Source organism: Drosophila mauritiana, unplaced genomic scaffold (assembly GCF_004382145.1).
Source record: "Drosophila mauritiana strain mau12 unplaced genomic scaffold, ASM438214v1 U_14, whole genome shotgun sequence".
NCBI classification, from domain to species: domain Eukaryota; kingdom Metazoa; phylum Arthropoda; class Insecta; order Diptera; family Drosophilidae; genus Drosophila; species Drosophila mauritiana.
The window spans coordinates 36,740-59,967 of NW_022881271.1; the positions used below are offsets into that span (position 1 = coordinate 36,740).

The window sequence follows — 23,228 nt, forward strand, 5'->3', positions numbered from 1 at the left end:
TATTATTTGATTGAAAAAGAAAATATTTCTCTTCGTTTTTCACATTCAAATGTGAGATAATGTTTTTCATTTCTTTTTTAATATTATGAATAAAATCATTATTTAATCCAATAATATACCATATGCTTATAAAAAATTTATAAACAACTTAATTAGCATAGTCTTACAACCCTCAACCATATGTAGTCCAAGCAGCACTATAAAATTAATTAAAGTACATAACAGCATGGACTGCGATATGCGTTCAAAATGTCGATGTTCATGTGTCCTGCAGTTCACACGATGACGCACAGTTTGCTGCGTTCTTCATCGACCCATGAGCCGAGTGATCCACCGCTTAGAGTTTTATAATTCATTTTTATATAATATCAATATTGTTTTTATTGAAAGAAATTAAAAATACACCATTTTACTGGCATATATCAATTCCTTCAATAAATTTATTTTTATACCTAAAAATAAATGTTGCGATATGTCTTAGTTTCATATAAGCATTATGTATCATAAAAATCTGGTTATGGTTTGCTATTTTGGGTGACACATACTGCAAAATTTATATAAAACATTAACCTGATGGATGACAGGTACAAACATTGTATATTTTAGGTTGTTGCATTAGCCAACGTATGCTCATAACATAGATGAACAATACATATTCGCAACGCGTGTATATTATGGTCCATATACACACACACTTATTTTGAATACCACATTCAAAATTATTTTAATTTTAATTCGACTTCTACTTTCAAATTTTGTTCAGTTTCTTCGATTTCCATTTTCGAGAATTTGTTTTTATAGGAAACGCCATTGTTGTAGTAGGTACTGCCACAAATACGCACAACAACATTAATAATGTTAAAGTCTTTTTATGAGGTTGCCAAGCCCCACATATAAAATAAAAGCCATCTTCATTTTATTTTGACTTTAACTTTTGATTCCGTGGAATCATTTTGTAATATTTTTATTTTGGTAAATTGTATTTATTTGTATTATAACAAATGTTTATTAACGATAAGGATATTATACAATAATGATCCTTCCGCAGGTTCACCTACGGAAACCTTGTTACGACTTTTACTTCCTCTAAATAATCAAGTTCGGTCAACTTTTGCGAAACAACCGTAACACGCAAGGCGTCACAGTGATCACGTCCGGAGACCTCACTAAATAATTCAATCGGTAGTAGCGACGGGCGGTGTGTACAAAGGGCAGGGACGTAATCAATGCGAGTTAATGACTCACACTTACTGGGAATTCCAAGTTCATGTGAACAGTTTCAGTTCACAATCCCAAGCATGAAAGTGGTTCAGCGGTTTACCCGGACCTCTCGGTCTAGGAAATACACGTTGATACTTTCATTGTAGCGCGCGTGCAGCCCAGGACATCTAAGGGCATCACAGACCTGTTATTGCTCAATCTCATTATTGCTAGACGCAATTTGTCCATTTAAGAAGCTAGTGTCCTTATAATGGGACAAACCAACAGGTACGGCTCCACTTACATAAACACATTCAAACACAATAAACATTTTACTGCCACCATGAATGAAGGCTACATAAGCTTCAGCACCATAATCCTGAAGATATCTATTTAATATATTTGAGTCTCGTTCGTTATCGGAATTAACCAGACAAATCACTCCACGAACTAAGAACGGCCATGCACCACCACCCATAGATTCGAGAAAGAGCTATCAATCTGTCTTACACACTTATGTTCGGACCTGGTAAGTTTTCCCGTGTTGAGTCAAATTAAGCCGCAGGCTCCACTCCTGGTGGTGCCCTTCCGTCAATTCCTTTAAGTTTCAGCTTTGCAACCATACTTCCCCCGGAGCCCAAAAGCTTTGGTTTCCCGGGAAGCGACTGAGAGAGCCATAAAAGTAGCTACACCCAATTGCTAGCTGGCATCGTTTATGGTTAGAACTAGGGCGGTATCTGATCGCCTTCGAACCTCTAACTTTCGTTCTTGATTAATGAAAACATCTTTGGCAAATGCTTTCGCTTAAGTTAGTCTTACGACGGTCCAAGAATTTCACCTCTCGCGTCGTAATACTAATGCCCCCAAACTGCTTCTATTAATCATTACCTCTTGATCTGAAAACCAATGAAAGCAGAACAGAGGTCTTATTTCATTATCCCATGCACAGAATATTCAGGCATTTGAAGCCTGCTTTAAGCACTCTAATTTGTTCAAAGTAATAGTACCGGCCCACAATAACACTCGTTTAAGAGCACTAGTGCAGGTTTTTAAATAGGAGGAACATATGAAAAAATACAAGTATTTAATCACATATAAGAACTCCACCGGTAATACGCTTACATACATAAAGGTATAGTACTAACCACAATTGTAAGTTGTACTACCCGTATGAAGCACAAGTTCAACTACGAACGTTTTAACCGCAACAACTTTAATATACGCTATTGGAGCTGGAATTACCGCGGCTGCTGGCACCAGACTTGCCCTCCAATTGGTCCTTGTTAAAGGATTTAAAGTGTACTCATTCCAATTACAGGGCCTCGGATATGAGTCCTGTATTGTTATTTTTCGTCACTACCTCCCCGAGCTGGGAGTGGGTAATTTACGCGCCTGCTGCCTTCCTTAGATGTGGTAGCCGTTTCTCAGGCTCCCTCTCCGGAATCGAACCCTGATTCCCCGTTACCCGTTGCAACCATGGTAGTCCTAGATACTACCATCAAAAGTTGATAGGGCAGACATTTGAAAGATCTGTCGTCGGTACAAGACCATACGATCTGCATGTTATCTAGAGTTCAACCAATATAACGATCTTGCGATCGCTTGGTTTTAGCCTAATAAAAGCACATGTCCCATAAGGTTCATGTTTTAATTGCATGTATTAGCTCTAGAATTACCACAGTTATCCAAGTAACTGTTAACGATCTAAGGAACCATAACTGATATAATGAGCCTTTTGCGGTTTCACTTTTAATTCGTGTGTACTTAGACATGCATGGCTTAATCTTTGAGACAAGCATATAACTACTGGCAGGATCAACCAGAATAATGTTTTTCCTTCATATTCCATTCATATATTTTGAATCGAAATAAGCAATATAATAGATATATAGATATATAGATTTTTCACTTTATATAATTCCATGATTTTTATTATATTGAATAAAATTCAATATTTCGCCTTTGGGTAAAATTTTAAATATATAAGTAAAAAATCCATTCGATTACGGCCATTTTTATATAGCATTCGTAATCCATATTTTCATTTTTAATTTATACTTGTTTTACCAATATAACAAGAATTTCATCTAATTATTGTAATATATATATTTCTATAATTTTATCTTTTTATACATACATATTTCATTATAAAATATCATTTTATTTCCAACATACATAATTATTGTATCCACACATGTACAATTTTTGTTTAACCAATATAAATATTAAGTTAAATCATTTGCATTTTGAAGATAAATTTAAAATTTATCTCTTTTCATATATATCTCTGGTAATATATAACATAAAACCAAGCGCATATGATAATATTTCCACATTTAATATATAATTTTATATTTCTTTCATAAGAATCCATATTTGTATTATACCGTAACGATATAATAATCCAACTATACGGCAGGTAATAAATTAATATTTGCCTGCCTCCAAAAATTAACGATAATATATGGAAACGATTTGTTATTCTATATATAATAGAAACTTGACTTTTGTTTCAACGATATTATCTATAAAGCGTATATTCCTATTATCCGCGGAGCCAAGTCCCGTGTTCTATAGAACTGAGAAACAAATTTGTACGGATAATAATATACTTTATTGTATGTAACCAATATAAACATAATCCGAAATAAATATTTCGAATAATGCGGGAGGTCGGCAACCACTGCCTACCTATAGTAGTTTTTGAACCCGCTGTCCTCAAAGCGGGTATTTTCAATTCCGTTTGCCACCCAACATACGGGCTATTCTCTTATATATTAAGAGATTATAGGAACATTTCATTTTTTTTCCATTATTCATATATAATATGATTATTTTTTCCCTTATACATATAATAATTAATCATTTTCATATGTATATTATTTAATTTACTCATATTATTGCCAAAATCATATGAATACATAAGTTTTGAACAATATGAGAGGTCGGCAACCACTGCCTACCTATAGTAGTTTTTGAACCCTCTGTCGTAATTCCGGTCGTTTACACTACTATACCCTCTCACTATAATGGCTTTTCTCTATAATACTAAGAGAATGTGGGATATTTTCAGCATTTTTTCCCTTATACATATAATAATTAATCATTTTCATATGTATATTATTTAATTTACTCATATTATTGCCAAAATCATATGAATACATAAGTTTTGAACAATATGAGAGGTCGGCAACCACTGCCTACCTATAGTAGTTTTTGAACCCTCTGTCGTAATTCCGGTCGTTTACACTACTATACCCTCTCACTATAATGGCTTTTCTCTATAATACTAAGAGAATGTGGGATATTTTCAGCATTTTTTCCCTTATACATATAATAATTAATCATTTTCATATGTATATTATTTAATTTACTCATATTATTGCCAAAATCATATGAATACATAAGTTTTGAACAATATGAGAGGTCGGCAACCACTGCCTACCTATAGTAGTTTTTGAACCCTCTGTCGTAATTCCGGTCGTTTACACTACTATACCCTCTCACTATAATGGCTTTTCTCTATAATACTAAGAGAATGTGGGATATTTTCAGCATTTTTTCCCTTATACATATAATAATTAATCATTTTCATATGTATATTATTTAATTTACTCATATTATTGCCAAAATCATATGAATACATAAGTTTTGAACAATATGAGAGGTCGGCAACCACTGCCTACCTATAGTAGTTTTTGAACCCTCTGTCGTAATTCCGGTCGTTTACACTACTATACCCTCTCACTATAATGGCTTTTCTCTATTATACTAAGAGAATGTGGGATATTTTCAGCATTTTTTCCCTTATACATATAATAATTAATAATTTTCATATGTATATTATTTAATTTACTCATATAATTGCCAAAATCATATGAATACATAAGTTTTGAACAATATGAGAGGTCGGCAACCACTGCCTACCTATAGTAGTTTTTGAACCCTCTGTCGTAATTCCGGTCGTTTACACTACTATACCCTCTCACTATAATGGCTTTTCTCTATAATACTAAGAGAATGTGGGAATATTTCAGCATTTTTTCCCCTATACATATAATAATTAATAATTTTCATATGTATATTATTTAATTTACTCATATAATTGCCAAAATCATATGAATACATAAGTTTTGAACAATATGAGAGGTCGGCAACCACTGCCTACCTATAGTAGTTTTTGAACCCTCTGTCGTAATTCCGGTCGTTTACACTACTATACCCTCTCACTATAATGGCTTTTCTCTATAATACTAAGAGAATGTGGGAATATTTCAGCATTTTTTCCCCTATACATATAATAATTAATAATTTTCATATGTATATTATTTAATTTACTCATATAATTGCCAAAATCATATAAATACATAAGTTTTGAACAATATCAGAGGTCAGCAACGGTCTTTCCTCTATAATACTAAGATAATATGGGAATATTTCAGCATTTTTTCCCTTATACATTTATACATATAATATTAATCATTTTCATATGTATATTATTTAATTTACTCATATTATTGCCAAAATCATATAAATACATAAGTTTTGAACAATATCAGAGGTCAGCAACGGTCTTTCCTCTATAATACTAAGATAATGTGGGAATATTTCATCATTTTTTCCTTTATACATTTATACATATAATATTTAATCATTTTATATGTATATTATTTAATTTACTCATATAATTGCCAAAATCATATAAATACATAAGTTTTGAACAATATCAGAGGTCGGCAACGGTCTTTCCTCTATAATACTAAGATAATATGGGAATATTTCAGCATTTTTTCCCTTATACATATAATAATTAATCATTTTCATATGTATATTATTTAATTTACTCGTATAATTGCCAAAATCCTATGAAGACATAAGAGAATACAATATGAGAGGTCGGCGCAACCATAATATAGTAGTTGATGACGAGGTGTTTGGCAACTTGATACAATTCTTTAAAAAGTCTTTATATTAATTATATGATAGGGACAATATCATATGCGTCACTAAATTGATGACGAGGTGTTTGGCAACGTGACACAAATCATTAAAGTCTTTATATTAATTATATGATAGAGACAATATCATATGCGTCACTAAATTGATGACGAGGTATTTGGCAACTTGATAGAATTCTTTAAAGTCTTTATATCAAAAATTATATGATAGGGACAATATCATATGCGTCACTAAATTGATGACGAGGTGTTTGGCAACTTGACACAATTCATTAAAGTCTTTATATTAATTATATGATAGAGACAATATCATATGCGTCACTAAATTGATGACGAGGTATTTGGCAACTTGATACAATTCTTTAAAGTTTTTATATCAAAAATTATATGATAGGGACAATATCATATGCGTCACTAAATTGATGACGAGGTGTTTGGCAACTTGACACAATTCATTAAAGTCTTTATATTAATTATATGATAGGGACAATATCATATGCGTCACTAAATTGATGACGAGGTATTTGGCAACTTGATACAATTCTTTAAAGTTTTATATCAAAAATTATATGATAGGGACAATATCATATGCGTCACTAAATTGATGACGAGGTGTTTGGCAACTTGACACAATTCATTAAAGTCTTTATATTAATTATATGATAGGGACAATATCATATGCGTCACTAAATTGATGACGAGGTATTTGGCAACGTGATAGAATTCTTTAAAGTCTTTATATCAAAAATTATACGATAGGGACAATATCATATGCGTCACTAAATTGATGACGAGGTATTTGGCAACTTGATATAATTCTTTAAAGTCTTTATATCAAAAATTATATGATAGGGACAATATCATATGCGTCACTAAATTGATGACGAGGTGTTTGTTTGGCTACAGGAAAAATCATTTATTTATCGAATCATCAAGCAAAGGATAAGCTTCAGTGGATCGCAGTATGGCAGCTGCTCAACCACTTACAACACCTTGCCTGTTACAAAAGTCGTTTACAATTGATTCTAGGCTTTGTCATTGTATTAAATAATGCTTTTATATGTAACTAGCGCGGCATCAGGTGATCGAAGATCCTCCTAATTTACTATGTTACAAATTACATTGGCATCACATCCATTGTCGTTTATAAAATAAATTATAAACTTTAAATGGTTTAGAAGCCATACAATGCAAATTGCCCCTTATTTATCATTGCAGTCCAGCACGGATACGACCTTAGAGGCGTTCAGGCATAATCCAACGGACGTAGCGTCATACCACTGTTCGCTCGAACAAGTATTGTGCCATTGGTCCGTACCTGCGGTTCCTCTCGTACTACGCAGGAATGCTGTCGCAACAACGTTTTGTCATTAGTAGGGTAAAACTAACCTGTCTCACGACGGTCTAAACCCAGCTCACGTTCCCTTGCATGGGTGAACAATCCAACGCTTGGTGAATTTTGCTTCACAATGATAGGAAGAGCCGACATCGAAGGATCAAAAAGCGACGTCGCTATGAACGCTTGGCCGCCACAAGCCAGTTATCCCTATGGTAACTTTTCTGACACCTCTTGTTAAAAACTCTTTAAACCAAAAGGATCGATAGGCCGAGCTTTTGCTGTCCCTGTGTGTACTGAACACCGAGATCAAGTCAGCATTTGCCCTTTTGCTCTATGTGTGGTTTCTGTCCGCACTGAGCTGGCCTTGGGACACCTCCGTTATTATTTGAGAGATGTACCGCCCCAGTCAAACTCCCTACCTGGCAATGTCCTTGAATTGGATCATACCTGAGTAATTGGAGTTATACCAAATTTTCAAATCAAAAATACATAAATGCATCGTTTTATTAAAGAATTTGTTTGCGATTATATAACAAACTCGTGATACTTTGATCAAGAAGCTTGCATCAAAACCCAATACCATAAGATATAATAAATATATCCGTATAATGGCTAGGAAATGATACACGTTCCATTTAATCAAGTAAGTAAGGAAACAATAAGAGTAGTGGTATTTCATTGACGATACCAAACCGAGGTCTAATATCTCCCACTTATTCTACACCTCTTATGTCTCCTTACACTGCCAGATTAGAGTCAAGCTCAAAAGGGTCTTCTTTCCCCGCTAATTATTCCAAGCCCGTTCCCTTGGCTGTGGTTTCGCTAGATAGTAGATAGGGACAGTAGGAATCTCGTTAATCCATTCATGCGCGTCACTAATTAGATGACGAGGCATTTGGCTACCTTAAGAGAGTCATAGTTACTCCCGCCGTTGACCCGCGCTTACTTGAATTTCTTCACTTTGACATTCAGAGCACTGGGCAGAAATCACATTGTGTCAACACCCGCTAGGGCCATCACAATGCTTTGTTTTAATTAGACAGTCGGATTCCCCAAGTCCGTGCCAGTTCTGAATTGATTGTTAATTGATAATCGTTATAATTGATAAGAACTAATTGGTTTAACCCAAATAGTATTCTTAAAAATTTTAGCAAGAAAGTTCCACAATTGGCTACGTAACTAAACTATCCGGGGAACAAGTAACTAACATAAATGCTAGAAACTCTATTTACCCAGAACGAGCACATAAACCATGTTATTGTTTCCCAATCAAGCCCGACTATCTCAATCTTCAGAGCCAATCCTTATCCCGAAGTTACGGATCTAATTTGCCGACTTCCCTTACCTACATTATTCTATCGACTAGAGACTCTTCACCTTGGAGACCAGCTGCGGATATTGGTACGGCCTGTTGAGAAGTTTGCGTGTCCCCACCATAAATTTTCAAGGTCCGAGGAGAAAATATCGACACAACAGTATATGTCATGCTCTTCTAGCCCATCTACCATATCTCTCTGCGAAAGACTTCCATGGTAGTACGGCTATAAAACAGAAAAGAAAACTCTTCCGATATCTCTCGACGGCTTCTTTATGGTCGTTCCTGTTGCCAGGATGAGCACGAGGCCCATATTTAATAACAAACGGATACTCAACAGGTTACGGAATTGGAACCGTATTCCCTTTCGTTCAAAATTATTCAAGTGTATTATATTCGCTTTGTTTATATAGTTAGGCATTTTTGTTTTACTTGAAAATTTTCGGCTTTCGCCTTGAACTTAGGACCGACTAACTCGTGATCAACCACTGTTCACACGAAACCCTTCTCCACTTCAGTCCTCCAAGGTCTCATTCGATTATTTGCTACTACCACCAAGATCTGTACCAATGGCAGCTCCATGCAGGCTTACGCCAAACACTTCTACGCATACCATTGTACCTTCCTACTCACTAAAGTTTCAAAATTTATATCACAAGTAATATAAATCATCTACTTTAGCGGTAATGTATAGGTATACAACTTAAGCGCCATCCATTTTAAGGGCTAGTTGCTTCGGCAGGTGAGTTGTTACACACTCCTTAGCGGATTTCGACTTCCATGATCACCGTCCTGCTGTTTTAAGCAACCAACGCCTTTCATGGTATCTGCATGAGTTGTTAATTTGGGCACCGTAACATTACGTTTGGTTCATCCCACAGCGCCAGTTCTGCTTACCAAAAGTGGCCCACTGGGCACATTATATCATAACCTTGAACTTCATATCAAGAAAGTTAAGGTTCTTACCCATTTAAAGTTTGAGAATAGGTTAAGATCGTTTCGACCCTAAGGCCTCTAATCATTCGCTTTACCAGATAAGATTATTTTATATAATATTAAAATGCACCAGCTATCCTGAGGGAAACTTCGGAAGGAACCAGCTACTAGATGGTTCGATTGGTCTTTCGCCCCTATACTCAATTCTGACAATCGATTTGCACGTCAGAACTGTTTCGGTCTTCCATCAGGGTTTCCCCTGACTTCAACCTGATCAAGTATAGTTCACCATCTTTCGGGTCACAGCATATATGCTCAAGGTACGTTCCAGTTAGAGGCATAAATAATATAAATATACATTATACATAACTATATAGAACGCCCCGGGATTGTGTTAATTAGCTATAAATAGCTAAAAAACTAATCCCATTATTAGTCAAGTTAATTACGCTATTAGGTTTACATCCCAATAACTTGCACATATGTTAGACTCCTTGGTCCGTGTTTCAAGACGGGTCCCGAAGGTATCCTGAATCTTTCGCATTGTTAATCATACAAGAGCATATAATAAACACAAAAATCAATGATAATTATGCCATTATATAATTCCGAAAAATTAACGCTCTGTAATAATATAAATCTATCAGCACTTTATCAAATTAATAACATTTATTCTGTGTTAAAATGCAAGCAATTTAATTGGAATAAACTATAAGTTATATTTTATGATAAATTTGGGATATGCTAATAGATTACAATGTCCTTATATGGAAAAAATGCACATTATTCTTAATAATATTATTTAAATATTACAATTTTAATGATGAATTTTCCATAACGGATATTCAGGTTCATCGGGCTTAACCTCTAAGCAGTTTCACGTACTGTTTAACTCTCTATTCAGAGTTCTTTTCAACTTTCCCTCACGGTACTTGTTTACTATCGGTCTCATGGTTATATTTAGTTTTAGATGGAGTTTACCACCCACTTAGTGCTGCACTATCAAGCAACACGACTCTTTGGAAACATCATCTAGTAATCATTAACGTTATACGGGCCTGGCACCCTCTATGGGTAAATGGCCTCATTTAAGAAGGACTTAAATCATTAATTTCTCATACTAGAATATTGACGCTCCATACACTGCATCTCACATTTGCCATATAGACAAAGTGACTTAGTGCTGAACTGTTTTCTTTTCGCTCGCCGCTACTAAGAAAATCCTTGTTAGTTTCTTTTCCTCCCCTAATTAATATGCTTAAATTCAGGGGGTAGTCCCATATGAGTTGAGGTTGTATATATAACTATTTTTTGCCATAAATTCTTTATATATAAATGATAAAACAATCAATTAAATTCGTTATAAATAGTTCCAATAGTTCTTGTAAGCAAAGTTATTTTTTATCCATTTAACGAACCAACGAAGAATAATAACAAAACCAAGATTTTTCTTTTTCCGAATCATTAATAAGAGACAATTCTAGATGAAAAATATTTCAATTTTTTATGCTAGACATTTCTCAGTATTATTTGATTGAAAAAGAAAATATTTCTCTTCGTTTTTCACATTCAAATGTGAGATAATGTTTTTCATTTCTTTTTTAATATTATGAATAAAATCATTATTTAATCCAATAATATACCATATGCTTATAAAAAATTTATAAACAACTTAATTAGCATAGTCTTACAACCCTCAACCATATGTAGTCCAAGCAGCACTATAAAATTAATTAAAGTACATAACAGCATGGACTGCGATATGCGTTCAAAATGTCGATGTTCATGTGTCCTGCAGTTCACACGATGACGCACAGTTTGCTGCGTTCTTCATCGACCCATGAGCCGAGTGATCCACCGCTTAGAGTTTTATAATTCATTTTTATATAATATCAATATTGTTTTTATTGAAAGAAATTAAAAATACACCATTTTACTGGCATATATCAATTCCTTCAATAAATTTATTTTTATACCTAAAAATAAATGTTGCGATATGTCTTAGTTTCATATAAGCATTATGTATCATAAAAATCTGGTTATGGTTTGCTATTTTGGGTGACACATACTGCAAAATTTATATAAAACATTAACCTGATGGATGACAGGTACAAACATTGTATATTTTAGGTTGTTGCATTAGCCAACGTATGCTCATAACATAGATGAACAATACATATTCGCAACGCGTGTATATTATGGTCCATATACACACACACTTATTTTGAATACCACATTCAAAATTATTTTAATTTTAATTCGACTTCTACTTTCAAATTTTGTTCAGTTTCTTCGATTTCCATTTTCGAGAATTTGTTTTTATAGGAAACGCCATTGTTGTAGTAGGTACTGCCACAAATACGCACAACAACATTAATAATGTTAAAGTCTTTTTATGAGGTTGCCAAGCCCCACATATAAAATAAAAGCCATCTTCATTTTATTTTGACTTTAACTTTTGATTCCGTGGAATCATTTTGTAATATTTTTATTTTGGTAAATTGTATTTATTTGTATTATAACAAATGTTTATTAACGATAAGGATATTATACAATAATGATCCTTCCGCAGGTTCACCTACGGAAACCTTGTTACGACTTTTACTTCCTCTAAATAATCAAGTTCGGTCAACTTTTGCGAAACAACCGTAACACGCAAGGCGTCACAGTGATCACGTCCGGAGACCTCACTAAATAATTCAATCGGTAGTAGCGACGGGCGGTGTGTACAAAGGGCAGGGACGTAATCAATGCGAGTTAATGACTCACACTTACTGGGAATTCCAAGTTCATGTGAACAGTTTCAGTTCACAATCCCAAGCATGAAAGTGGTTCAGCGGTTTACCCGGACCTCTCGGTCTAGGAAATACACGTTGATACTTTCATTGTAGCGCGCGTGCAGCCCAGGACATCTAAGGGCATCACAGACCTGTTATTGCTCAATCTCATTATTGCTAGACGCAATTTGTCCATTTAAGAAGCTAGTGTCCTTATAATGGGACAAACCAACAGGTACGGCTCCACTTACATAAACACATTCAAACACAATAAACATTTTACTGCCACCATGAATGAAGGCTACATAAGCTTCAGCACCATAATCCTGAAGATATCTATTTAATATATTTGAGTCTCGTTCGTTATCGGAATTAACCAGACAAATCACTCCACGAACTAAGAACGGCCATGCACCACCACCCATAGATTCGAGAAAGAGCTATCAATCTGTCTTACACACTTATGTTCGGACCTGGTAAGTTTTCCCGTGTTGAGTCAAATTAAGCCGCAGGCTCCACTCCTGGTGGTGCCCTTCCGTCAATTCCTTTAAGTTTCAGCTTTGCAACCATACTTCCCCCGGAGCCCAAAAGCTTTGGTTTCCCGGGAAGCGACTGAGAGAGCCATAAAAGTAGCTACACCCAATTGCTAGCTGGCATCGTTTATGGTTAGAACTAGGGCGGTATCTGATCGCCTTCGAACCTCTAACTTTCGTTCTTGATTAATGAAAACATCTTTGGCAAATGCTTTCGCTTAAGTTAGTCTTACGACGGTCCAAGAATTTCACCTCTCGCGTCGTAATACTAATGCCCCCAAACTGCTTCTATTAATCATTACCTCTTGATCTGAAAACCAATGAAAGCAGAACAGAGGTCTTATTTCATTATCCCATGCACAGAATATTCAGGCATTTGAAGCCTGCTTTAAGCACTCTAATTTGTTCAAAGTAATAGTACCGGCCCACAATAACACTCGTTTAAGAGCACTAGTGCAGGTTTTTAAATAGGAGGAACATATGAAAAAATACAAGTATTTAATCACATATAAGAACTCCACCGGTAATACGCTTACATACATAAAGGTATAGTACTAACCACAATTGTAAGTTGTACTACCCGTATGAAGCACAAGTTCAACTACGAACGTTTTAACCGCAACAACTTTAATATACGCTATTGGAGCTGGAATTACCGCGGCTGCTGGCACCAGACTTGCCCTCCAATTGGTCCTTGTTAAAGGATTTAAAGTGTACTCATTCCAATTACAGGGCCTCGGATATGAGTCCTGTATTGTTATTTTTCGTCACTACCTCCCCGAGCTGGGAGTGGGTAATTTACGCGCCTGCTGCCTTCCTTAGATGTGGTAGCCGTTTCTCAGGCTCCCTCTCCGGAATCGAACCCTGATTCCCCGTTACCCGTTGCAACCATGGTAGTCCTAGATACTACCATCAAAAGTTGATAGGGCAGACATTTGAAAGATCTGTCGTCGGTACAAGACCATACGATCTGCATGTTATCTAGAGTTCAACCAATATAACGATCTTGCGATCGCTTGGTTTTAGCCTAATAAAAGCACATGTCCCATAAGGTTCATGTTTTAATTGCATGTATTAGCTCTAGAATTACCACAGTTATCCAAGTAACTGTTAACGATCTAAGGAACCATAACTGATATAATGAGCCTTTTGCGGTTTCACTTTTAATTCGTGTGTACTTAGACATGCATGGCTTAATCTTTGAGACAAGCATATAACTACTGGCAGGATCAACCAGAATAATGTTTTTCCTTCATATTCCATTCATATATTTTGAATCGAAATAAGCAATATAATAGATATATAGATATATAGATTTTTCACTTTATATAATTCCATGATTTTTATTATATTGAATAAAATTCAATATTTCGCCTTTGGGTAAAATTTTAAATATATAAGTAAAAAAATCCATTCGATTACGGCCATTTTTATATAGCATTCGTAATCCATATTTTCATTTTTAATTTATACTTGTTTTACCAATATAACAAGAATTTCATCTAATTATTGTAATATATATATTTCTATAATTTTATCTTTTTATACATACATATTTCATTATAAAATATCATTTTATTTCCAACATACATAATTATTGTATCCACACATGTACAATTTTTGTTTAACCAATATAAATATTAAGTTAAATCATTTGCATTTTGAAGATAAATTTAAAATTTATCTCTTTTCATATATATCTCTGGTAATATATAACATAAAACCAAGCGCATATGATAATATTTCCACATTTAATATATAATTTTATATTTCTTTCATAAGAATCCATATTTGTATTATACCGTAACGATATAATAATCCAACTATACGGCAGGTAATAAATTAATATTTGCCTGCCTCCAAAAATTAACGATAATATATGGAAACGATTTGTTATTCTATATATAATAGAAACTTGACTTTTGTTTCAACGATATTATCTATAAAGCGTATATTCCTATTATCCGCGGAGCCAAGTCCCGTGTTCTATAGAACTGAGAAACAAATTTGTACGGATAATAATATACTTTATTGTATGTAACCAATATAAACATAATCCGAAATAAATATTTCGAATAATGCGGGAGGTCGGCAACCACTGCCTACCTATAGTAGTTTTTGAACCCGCTGTCCTCAAAGCGGGTATTTTCAATTCCGTTTGCCACCCAACATACGGGCTATTCTCTTATATATTAAGAGATTATAGGAACATTTCATTTTTTTTCCATTATTCATATATAATATGATTATTTTTTCCCTTATACATATAATAATTAATCATTTTCATATGTATATTATTTAATTTACTCATATTATTGCCAAAATCATATGAATACATAAGTTTTGAACAATATGAGAGGTCGGCAACCACTGCCTACCTATAGTAGTTTTTGAACCCTCTGTCGTAATTCCGGTCGTTTACACTACTATACCCTCTCACTATAATGGCTTTTCTCTATAATACTAAGAGAATGTGGGATATTTTCAGCATTTTTCCCTTATACATATAATAATTAATCATTTTCATATGTATATTATTTAATTTACTCATATTATTGCCAAATCATATGAATACATAAGTTTTGAACAATATGAGAGGTCGGCAACCACTGCCTACCTATAGTAGTTTTTGAACCCTCTGTCGTAATTCCGGTCGTTTACACTACTATACCCTCTCACTATAATGGCTTTTCTCTATAATACTAAGAGAATGTGGGATATTTTCAGCATTTTTTCCCTTATACATATAATAATTAATCATTTTCATATGTATATTATTTAATTTACTCATATTATTGCCAAAATCATATGAATACATAAGTTTTGAACAATATGAGAGGTCGGCAACCACTGCCTACCTATAGTAGTTTTTGAACCCTCTGTCGTAATTCCGGTCGTTTACACTACTATACCCTCTCACTATAATGGCTTTTCTCTATAATACTAAGAGAATGTGGGATATTTTCAGCATTTTTTCCCTTATACATATAATAATTAATCATTTTCATATGTATATTATTTAATTTACTCATATTATTGCCAAAATCATATGAATACATAAGTTTTGAACAATATGAGAGGTCGGCAACCACTGCCTACCTATAGTAGTTTTTGAACCCTCTGTCGTAATTCCGGTCGTTTACACTACTATACCCTCTCACTATAATGGCTTTTCTCTATTATACTAAGAGAATGTGGGATATTTTCAGCATTTTTTCCCTTATACATATAATAATTAATAATTTTCATATGTATATTATTTAATTTACTCATATAATTGCCAAAATCATATGAATACATAAGTTTTGAACAATATGAGAGGTCGGCAACCACTGCCTACCTATAGTAGTTTTTGAACCCTCTGTCGTAATTCCGGTCGTTTACACTACTATACCCTCTCACTATAATGGCTTTTCTCTATAATACTAAGAGAATGTGGGAATATTTCAGCATTTTTTCCCCTATACATATAATAATTAATAATTTTCATATGTATATTATTTAATTTACTCATATAATTGCCAAAATCATATGAATACATAAGTTTTGAACAATATGAGAGGTCGGCAACCACTGCCTACCTATAGTAGTTTTGAACCCTCTGTCGTAATTCCGGTCGTTTACACTACTATACCCTCTCACTATAATGGCTTTTCTCTATAATACTAAGAGAATGTGGGAATATTTCAGCATTTTTCCCCTATACATATAATAATTAATAATTTTCATATGTATATTATTTAATTTACTCATATAATTGCCAAAATCATATAAATACATAAGTTTTGAACAATATCAGAGGTCAGCAACGGTCTTTCCTCTATAATACTAAGATAATATGGGAATATTTTCAGCATTTTTTCCCTTATACATTTATACATATAATAATAATCATTTTCATATGTATATTATTTAATTTACTCATATTATTGCCAAAATCATATAAATACATAAGTTTTGAACAATATCAGAGGTCAGCAACGGTCTTTCCTCTATAATACTAAGATAATGTGGAATATTTCATCATTTTTTCCTTTATACATTTATACATATAATATTTAATCATTTTATATGTATATTATTTAATTTACTCATATAATTGCCAAAATCATATAAATACATAAGTTTTGAACAATATCAGAGGTCGGCAACGGTCTTTCCTCTATAATACTAAGATAATATGGAATATTTCAGCATTTTTTCCCTTATACATATAATAATTAATCATTTCATATGTATATATATTTAATTTACTCGTATAATTGCCAAAATCCTATGAAGACATAAGAGAATACAATATGAAGGTCGGCCAACCATAATATAGTAGTTATGACGAGGTGTTTGGCAACTTGATACAATTCTTTAAAAGTCTTTAATTAATTATATGATAGGGACAATATCATATGCGTCACTAAATTGATGACGAGGTTTGGCAACGTGACACAAATCATTAAAGTCTTTATATCAAAAATTATATGATAGGGACAATATCATATGCGTCACTAAATTGATGACGAGCAACTTGACACAATTCATTAAAGGAGACAATATCATATGGACCGAAGATATGATATATCATATGCGTCACTAAATTGATGACGAGGTGTTTGGCAACTTGACACAATTCATTAAAGTCTTTATATTAATTATATGATAGGGACAATATCATATGCGTCACTAAATTGATGACGAGGTATTTGGCAACTTGCGAACCGGAAGTCAATTATATGATAGGACAATATCATATGCGTCACTAAATTGATGACGAGGTAGCAACTTGATTATATGATAGGGACAATATCATATGCGTCACTAAATTGATGACGAGGTGTTTGGCAACTTGACACAATTCATTAAAGTCTTTATATTAATTATATGATAGAGACAATATCATATGCGTCACTAAATTGATGACGAGGTATTTGGCAATGTATATGATAGGGACAATATCATATGCGTCACTAAATTGATGACGAGGTTTGGCAACTTGACACAATCATTAAAGTCTTTATATTAATTATATGATAGGGACAATATCATATGCGTCACTAAATTGATGACGAGGTATTTGGCAACTTGATAAATTCTTTAAAGTCTTTATATCAAAAATTATATGATAGGGACAATATCATATGCGTCACTAAATTGATGACGAGGTGTTTGGCAACTTGACACAATTCATTAAAGTCTTTATATTAATTATATGATAGGGACAATATCATATGCGTCACTAAATTGATGACGAGGGCAACTTGATACAATTCTTTAAAGTTTTATATCACAATATCATATGCGTCACTAAATTGATGACGAGGTGTTTGGCAACTTGACACAATTCATTAAAGTCTTTATATTAATTATATGATAGGACAATATCATATGCGTCACTAAATTGATGACGAGGTATTTGGCAACTTGATACAATTCTTTAAAGTCTTTATATCAAAATTATATGATAGGGACAATATCATATGCGTCACTAAATTGATGACGATTTGGCAACTTGGATGCGTCACTAAATTGATGACGAGTTCATTAAAGTCTTTATATTAATTATATGATAGAGACAATATCATATGCGTCACTAAATTGATGACGAGGTATTTGGCAACTTGATACAATTCTTTAAAGTTTTTATATCAAAAATTATATGATAGGACAATATCATATGCGTCACTAAATTGATGACGAGGTGTTTGGCAACTTGACACAATTCATTAAAGTCTTTATATTAATTATATGATAGGACAATATCATATGCGTCACTAAATTGATGACGAGGTATTTGGCAACTTGATACAATTCTTTAAATTTATATCAAAAATTATATGATAGGGCGTGATGACGAACTTGACACAATTCATTAAAGTCTTTATATTAATTATATGGGACAATATCATATGCGTCACTAAATTGATGACGAGGTATTTGGCAACTTGATACAATTCTTTAAAGTTTTTATATCAAAATTATATGATAGGACAATATCATATGCGTCACTAAATTGATGACGAGGCGGCGGATTATTGGCAACAATTCTTTAAAGTCTTTATATCAAAAATTATATGATAGGGGATGACGAGGTATTTTGATATTCTTTAAAGATATAATATCACGATATCTTGATATAAAAGTCTTTATATCAAAAATTATATGATAGGACAATATCATATGCGTCACTAAATTGATGACGAGTGTTTGTTTGGCTACAGGAAAAATCATTTATTTATCGAATCATCAAGCAAAGGATAAGCTTCAGTGGATCGCAGTATGGCAGCTGCTCAACCACTTACAACACCTTGCCTGTTACAAAAGTCGTTTACAATTGATTCTAGGCTTTGTCATTGTATTAAATAATGCTTTTATATGTAACTAGCGCGGCATCAGGTGATCGAAGATCCTCCTAATTTACTATGTTACAAATTACATTGGCATCACATCCATTGTCGTTTATAAAATAAATTATAAACTTTAAATGGTTTAGAAGCCATACAATGCAAATTGCCCCTATTTATCATTGCAGTCCAGCACGGATACGACCTTAGAGGCGTTCAGGCATAATCCAACGGACGTAGCGTCATACCACTGTTCGCTCGAACAAGTATTGTGCCATTGGTCCGTACCTGCGGTTCCTCTCGTACTACGCAGGAATGCTGTCGCAACAACGTTTTGTCATTAGTAGGGTAAAACTAACCTGTCTCACGACGGTCTAAACCCAGCTCACGTTCCCTTGCATGGGTGAACAATCCAACGCTTGGTGAATTTTGCTTCACAATGATAGGAAGAGCCGACATCGAAGGATCAAAAAGCGACGTCGCTATGAACGCTTGGCCGCCACAAGCCAGTTATCCCTATGGTAACTTTTCTGACACCTCTTGTTAAAAACTCTTTAAACCAAAAGGATCGATAGGCCGAGCTTTTGCTGTCCCTGTGTGTACTGAACACCGAGATCAAGTCAGCATTTGCCCTTTTGCTCTATGTGTGGTTTCTGTCCGCACTGAGCTGGCCTTGGGACACCTCCGTTATTATTTGAGAGATGTACCGCCCCAGTCAAACTCCCTACCTGGCAATGTCCTTGAATGGATCATACCTGAGTAATTGGAGTTATACCAAATTTTCAAATCAAAAATACATAAATGCATCGTTTATTAAAGAATTTGTTTGCGATTATATAACAAACTCGTGATACTTTGATCAAGAAGCTTGCATCAAAACCCAATACCATAAGATATAATAAATATATCCGTATAATGGCTAGGAAATGATACACGTTCCATTTAATCAAGTAAGTAAGGAAACAATAAGAGTAGTGGTATTTCATTGACGATACCAAACCGAGGTCTAATATCTCCCACTTATTCTACACCTCTTATGTCTCCTTACACTGCCAGATTAGAGTCAAGCTCAAAAGGGTCTTCTTTCCCGCTAATTATTCCAAGCCCGTTCCCTTGGCTGTGGTTTCGCTAGATAGTAGATAGGGACAGTAGGAATCTCGTTAATCCATTCATCGCTAATTAGATGACGAGGCATTTGGCTACCTTAAGAGTCATAGTTTTACCCGCCGTTGACCCGCGCTTACTTGAATTTCTTCACTTTGACATTCAGAGCACTGGCAGAAATCACATTGTGTCACCCGCTAGGGCCATCACAATGCTTTGTTTAATTAGACAGTCGGATTCCCCAAGTCCGTGCCAGTTCTGAATTGATTGTTAATTGATAATCGTTATAATTGAAGAACTAATTGGTTTAACCCAAATAGTATTCTTAAAAATTTTAGCAAGAAAGTTCCACAATTGGCTACGTAACTAACTATCCGGAACAAGTTGGTAAGACGAAGAGAACGAGCACATAAACCATGTTATTGTTTCCCAATCAAGCCCGACTATCTCAATCTTCAGAGCCAATCCTTATCCCGAAGTTACGGATCTAATTTGCCGACTTCCCTTACCTACATTATTCTATCGACTAGAGACTCTTCACCTTGGAGACCAGCTGCGGATATTGGTACGGCCTGTTGAGAAGTTTGCGTGTCCCCACCATAAATTTTCAAGGTCCGAGGAGAAAATATCGACACAACAGTATATGTCATGCTCTTCTAGCCCATCTACCATATCTCTCTGCGAAAGACTTCCATGGTAGTACGGCTATAAAACAGAAAAGAAAACTCTTCCGATATCTCTCGACGGCTTCTTTATGGTCGTTCCTGTTGCCAGGATGAGCACGAGGCCCATATTTAATAACAAACGGATACTCAACAGGTTACGGAATTGGAACCGTATTCCCTTTCGTTCAAAATTATTCAAGTGTATTATATTCGCTTTGTTTATATAGTTAGGCATTTTTGTTTTACTTGAAAATTTCGGCTTTCGCCTTGAACTTAGGACCGACTAACTCGTGATCAACCACTGTTCACACGAAACCCTTCTCCACTTCAGTCCTCCAAGGTCTCATTCGATTATTTGCTACTACCACCAAGATCTGTACCAATGGCAGCTCCATGCAGGCTTACGCCAACACTTCTACGCATACCATTTGTACCTTCCTACTCACTAAAGTTTCAAAATTTATATCACAAGTAATATAAATCATCTACTTTAGCGGTAATGTATAGGTATACAACTTAAGCCATCCATTTTAAGGGCTAGTTGCTTCGGCAGGTGAGTTGTTACACACTCCTTAGCGGATTTCGACTTCCATGATCACCGTCCTGCTGTTTTAAGCAACCAACGCCTTTCATGGTATCTGCATGAGTTGTTAATTGGGCACCGTAACATTACGTTTGGTTCATCCCACAGCGCCAGTTCTGCTTACCAAAAGTGGCCCACTGGGCACATTATATCATAACCTTGAACTTCATATCAAGAAAGTTAAGGTTCTTACCCATTTAAAGTTTGAGAATAGGTTAAGATCGTTTCGACCCTAAGGCCTCTAATCATTCGCTTTACCAGATAAGATATTTTATATATATAATATTAAAATGCACCAGCTATCCTGAGGGAAACTTCGGAAGGAACCAGCTACTAGATGGTTCGATTGGTCTTTCGCCCCTATACTCAATTCTGACAATCGATTTGCACGTCAGAACTGTTTCGGTCTTCCATCAGGGTTTCCCCTGACTTCAACCTGATCAAGTATAGTTCACCATTTCGGGTCACAGCATATATGCTCAAGGTACGTTCCAGTTAGAGGCATAAATAATATAAATATACATTATACATAACTATATAGAACGCCCCGGGATTGTGTTAATTAGCTATAAATAGCTAAAAAACTAATCCCATTATTAGTCAAGTTAATTACGCTATTAGGTTTACATCCAATAACTTGCACATATGTTAGACTCCTTGGTCCGTGTTTCAAGACGGGTCCCGAAGGTATCCTGAATCTTTCGCATTGTTAATCATACAAGAGCATAATATAAACACAAAAATCAATGATAATTATGCCATTATATAATTCCGAAAAAATTAACGATAAATAAAATATAAATCTATCAGCAACTTTATCAAATTAATAACATTCTGTGTTAAAATGCAAGCAAATTTAATTGGAATAAACTATAAGTTATATTTTATGATAAATTTGGGATATGCTAATAGATTACAATGTCCTTATATGGAAAAAATGCACATTATTCTTAATAATATTATTTAAATATTACAATTTTAATGATGAATTTTCCATAACGGATATTCAGGTTCATCGGGCTTAACCTCTAAGCAGTTTCACTATTTAACTCTCTATTCAGAGTTCTTTTCAACTTTCCCTCACGGTACTACTTGTTACTATCGGTCTCATGGTTATATTTAGTTTTAGATGGAGTTTACCACCCACTTAGTGCTGCACTATCAAGCAACACGACTCTTTGGAAACATCATCTAGTAATCATTAACGTTATACGGCCTGGCACCCTCTATGGGTAAATGGCCTCATTTAAGAAGGACTAAATCATTAATTTCATACTAGAATATTGACGCTCCATACACTGCATCTCACATTTGCCATATAGACAAAGTGACTTAGTGCTGAACTGTTTTCTTTTCGCTCGCCGCTACTAAGAAAATCCTTGTTAGTTTCTTTTCCTCCCCTAATTAATATGCTTAAATTCAGGGGGTAGTCCCAAATGAGTTGAGGTTGTATTATATAATATTTTTTGCCATAAATTCTTTT

The 23,228-nt window shown here is 34.3% G+C and overlaps 6 non-coding genes across 6 annotated transcripts; all 6 read right to left on the reverse strand.

Annotated features, from left to right (window-relative positions):
* Positions 1–166: 166 nt before the first annotated feature.
* Positions 167–345, reverse strand: LOC117149115. The gene has a single exon (XR_004460044.1). It is a non-coding gene; the product is annotated as a 5.8S ribosomal RNA (ribosomal RNA).
* Positions 346–1,031: 686 nt separating this feature from the next.
* Positions 1,032–3,026, reverse strand: LOC117149106. The gene has a single exon (XR_004460039.1). It is a non-coding gene; the product is annotated as a small subunit ribosomal RNA (ribosomal RNA).
* A 4,055-nt stretch (positions 3,027–7,081) lies between these two features.
* On the reverse strand, positions 7,082–11,043 carry LOC117149108. Its single transcript, XR_004460041.1, has one exon. It is a non-coding gene; the product is annotated as a large subunit ribosomal RNA (ribosomal RNA).
* Positions 11,044–11,438: 395 nt separating this feature from the next.
* On the reverse strand, positions 11,439–11,617 carry LOC117149116. Its single transcript, XR_004460045.1, has one exon. It is a non-coding gene; the product is annotated as a 5.8S ribosomal RNA (ribosomal RNA).
* Positions 11,618–12,303: 686 nt separating this feature from the next.
* On the reverse strand, positions 12,304–14,298 carry LOC117149107. The gene has a single exon (XR_004460040.1). It is a non-coding gene; the product is annotated as a small subunit ribosomal RNA (ribosomal RNA).
* Positions 14,299–19,287: 4,989 nt separating this feature from the next.
* LOC117149110 lies at positions 19,288–23,195 on the reverse strand. Its single transcript, XR_004460042.1, has one exon. It is a non-coding gene; the product is annotated as a large subunit ribosomal RNA (ribosomal RNA).
* Between the last annotated feature and the right edge of the window lie 33 nt (positions 23,196–23,228).